Source organism: Triticum dicoccoides, chromosome 3A, assembly GCF_002162155.2.
Source record: "Triticum dicoccoides isolate Atlit2015 ecotype Zavitan chromosome 3A, WEW_v2.0, whole genome shotgun sequence".
Classification (NCBI taxonomy): Eukaryota; Viridiplantae; Streptophyta; class Magnoliopsida; order Poales; family Poaceae; genus Triticum; species Triticum dicoccoides.
In genome coordinates this window covers 146,515,253-146,519,567 of record NC_041384.1, presented here as the reverse complement: position 1 = coordinate 146,519,567, position 4,315 = coordinate 146,515,253, and positions in this window count along the sequence as shown.

Genomic DNA, 4,315 nt, shown 5'->3' with positions numbered 1-4,315 from the left:
GCACAAACCCTACATACTTCCTGTATCGGTCAATCTTCCTCTCCTAACCACCTTAGGAAGCTATCGGTTTCCAACACACGTTCATTCTTTGTCTCCATGTTTCGATCTCTTAGTCTCTCAACTACACAACTCCTTTTCCACTCTGTTACCAAATGTATTTACCTCACACACCCGCCATTGCACCCCATGCCGAGCTCTCTCTCTCTCCCCCCTCTCCCTCTCACCCTCTCGCGCTAAGCATTGCCTATCTAGCCCCCAACCTCTCGTGCATGCGCACGCACGCACATTGTATATCTAGGTCACTCCCTCGAGACTGTCTCACTCTTTCTTCCACACGGCGGGCGACACTCGCTCAACCTCGCTCTCTTTATCTGAGTCTCGTTTAACCTCGTTTTCTTTCACACACAAATGATATATCTCCTTGTTCGGGCCTCGATCGACACACTCTATACTCTCTCTCGCAGATTGTCTATCTAGGTCAGTCCATCCAAGCCGCCACCACTCTTTCGACCTCATGGTGGGCCACGCTCACTCTCTCTCTCTCTCTCTCTCTCTCTCTCTCTCTCTCTCTCTCCGTATGTCTCGATTGACCTCGCTCTTTCTCGGACAAAAACGATATATCACCATGTTGAGCCCAATTCGACCTATTCACATTATATACTCTCTCAGGCACATCGTCTATCTAGGTCACTCTCTCCAATCCGTCTCACTCTTTCGACCACACGGCGACCCTATGTGATCGGTTGACCTTGCTTCCTCTCACGCACAAAATATATCTACACGTCTGTGACTGGATCATCTCTCAAGCTCTATCTTACAGCCCTCACCCTTGCCAAAAAGCTCAATCGGACAATATCTCTCCAGAGCATATATATTTGTTCAATGAATGTCGGACTGCACTCACTTTGTCTCTCTATCTATATGTCTCTCGATTGACCTCTCTTTCTCACACTGTATCTTCCAGGCGTTGAAGCTACTACCTCTCCATCCCTCGCAAAGCCGGAGCTATTTACATTGCAAGGGGCACTCCAACCTTGGATTAATTTGTGTAGGCATTTATTCCGGTCGGTTTAGATTATATTTTCGTAGCATTCGGCCCACAACTACTCCAATCACCGTAGCGGGTAATTAAGTATAACACCCTCGATGCGGCTATATCTCCCACGTGTCGAAGCACGACTTAGAGGCATAAACACATTGAAAGCAATGTCGCAAGTGAGGTAATCTTCACACAACCCATGTAATACATAAAGGGAAAGAGATACATAGTTGGCTTACAATCGCCACTTCACACAATTACATGAATAAAGCATTACATCAACCAGATACAGACAAGGTCCGACTATGGAACCAAAATAAAAGAAGACTACCCCAAATGCTACACAGATCCCCGATCGACCCCAACTGGGCTCCGCTACTGATCAACTAGAATGAAACAACACAAAGGACAAGATCTTCATCGAGCTCCTCCTGAGCTTGGTTGCGTCATCTACACGGACTCATCGGCACCTGCAAGCTGGTTTTGGAAGTATTTGTGAGTCAAGGGGACTCAGCAATCTCGCACCCTCGAGATCAAGACTATTTAAGCTGATGGGTAAGGTAAAGGTATGAGGTGGAGTTGCAGGAAGCGACTAGCATATATGGTGGCTAACATACGCAAATGAGAGCGAGACGAGAAGGAAAAGCACGAATGAAGAACTATGATCAAGAAGTGATCCTATAACAACCTACTTCAAGCATTACTCCAACACCGTGTTCACTTCCCGAGCTCCGCCGGGAAGAGACCATCACGGTTATACACGCGGTTGATGTATTTTAGTTAAGATCAACTTCAGGTTTTCTACAACCGGACATTAACAAATTCCCATCTGTCCATAACCACGGGCACGGCTTTCGAAAGTTCAAAACCCTACAGGGGTGTCCCAACTTAGCCCATCACAAGCTCTCACGGTCAAAGAATGATATTCCTTCTAGCGGGAAGACCCGATCAGACTCGGAATCCCAGTTACAAGACATCCTCGACAATGGTAAAACAAGTCCAGCAACACCGCCCGAATGTGCCGACAAATCCCGATAGGAGCTGCACATATCTTGTTCTCAGGGCACACTCAGATGAGCAGTCCGTACAACTAAAACCAGCCCTCGAGTTTCCCCGAGGTGGCGCTGCAAGGGGCTCTAGTTTGGACCAACACTTAGAGGAGCACTGGCCCGGGGGGGGGGTAAAATAATGATGACCCTCAAGAGCGCGACTCCCAAGGGAAAAGAAAAGGCTAGGTGGCGAATGGTAAAACCAATGTTGGGCATTGCTGGAGGATTTTTATTCAAGGCGAACTGTCAAGGGGTTCCCATTATAACCCAACCGCGTAAGGAACGCAAAATCCGGGAACATAACACCGATATGACGGAAACTAGGGCGGCAAGAGTGGAACAAAACACCAGGCATAAGGCCAAGCCTTCCACCCTTTACCAAGTATATAGATGCATTAATTAAATAAGATATATTGTGATATCCCAACAAGTAAACATGTTCCAACAAGGAACAACATCTCCATGTTCCAACAAGGAACAAACCTCAATCTTCACCTGCAACTAACAACGCTATAAGAGGGGCTGAGCAAAGCGGTAACATAGCCAAACAACGGTTTGCTATGACAAGGTGGGTTAGAGGCTTGGTTCAACAATATGGGAGGCATGATAAGCAAGTGGTAGGTATCGCAGCATAGGCATAGCAAAAGAGCGAGCAACTAGAAAGCAAAGATAGAAGTGATTTCGAGGGTATGATAATCTTGCCTAAAATCCCGCAAGGAAGAAGAACGAGTCCATGAAGAAGACAAACAGACGTAGCCAACGGATCCTCACAACACGACGTTATCGAAACCAACCCGAAGAAGCAACACCGGAAAGAAGCAAACAATCATGGTAAACAACCAACACATAATCATGTCATGATGCAAAATCAAGTATGATGCATGTCCGGTTTAAAGAGGCATGGCATGGCGAGGTGTACAAGCAATTCTACAAATTAAATGGAGATCAATATGCAACGAGTTGCATATTGACGAAACACCACAACAAGTTATTTAGTTCGATCTCGTTTTTGTACCCAACAAGATTAAATGTTGTTAGCATGGAAAGAGATGAAGCATAAAGAAACTATCTATCTAGGCAAGTTTAAATGAGGTCGGGAATAAAAAACAACAATTCCGGAAAAACCTCATGTGCATATATTAGGTTTGGTAATGTTCTGTCCAAACACAATTTTATAGTTGTTAAACATGCAAAGTGATGCAACCAAGTTAAACTAGGCATTTTTCTACCCCATTTACATATAAAGTTTGTTTACAATGGAGCTACGGTTATTTAGTTATGAATTAAATCATTTTAACATGACAATTAAGCCAAAACTTAAACAAACAACATTTTAAACATTTTTTACATGCTTGAAAATGGCATATTATGAAACTAGATAAAATTCTAAGCATTTTACATATATAATGTTTTAGCAAAAGATGCACGGTTGGTGAGTTATGATATGCATGGAGCTTAGGGGTTTTTCTGCAAATCTGTTTTACACTGGATAATAGCAAAAATCGCAGGTCCCGGAAAAAAACTATCGGGCCAAAACTGCAGGCTGGCCCAACAGTCGAAATAAAACAAAAAGGAGGGGTGTTGTGGGTTGCCTCACCCATGGGCTTCGGCCCGATTGAGGAGGAGGGGGTAGGCCGGCAGGGACGCTGCGCTGGGCCGGTTTGGGATCGAGGCGTGGCTGCGGTACACGCGCGGGTCAACGGGCTCGGCCAGTTCGTCTTCGGCGCAGAGGAACCAGGGGCGCGGCGGCTGGGAGTCGAACTCCGGCGAGCGTGGCAAAGGGGCAGTGAGGCGAGGGACTTGGCGACGGCGGCAGACTACAGGTGCGGCGGCCTGGAGCGGCAGCGATCCAGTCGTCGCAGCGGGCGTTGGAGTGGCTCGGCTCGATGCAGAGGAGGCGCTGGACAAGCGGGATGGAGAGGATGCAATAGCGGCCACTTGACAACGAGGCAGGCGACAGCAGCTTGGCACGGCGTGAAGTAGAGGCACGACAGCGGCAGGGACGAACACACCCAGGCGAGGGCGCTCGCCCAAGGCAGCTACGGCAGAGGGGCGATGCAGCTCCTGAGAAGGAAGGGGAGGCTGGTGGACGATGGGGAAAACGGCCGGATCTGGGCGGTGGGAGACCATCTCCGATGATGGTGGCGCCGGTTGGTGCTCCTGGGTGTGCTCCTGCCAGGTGCGGAGACCATGACTTTCTCCTTCCAGTTCCTGCGAGATGATGCAG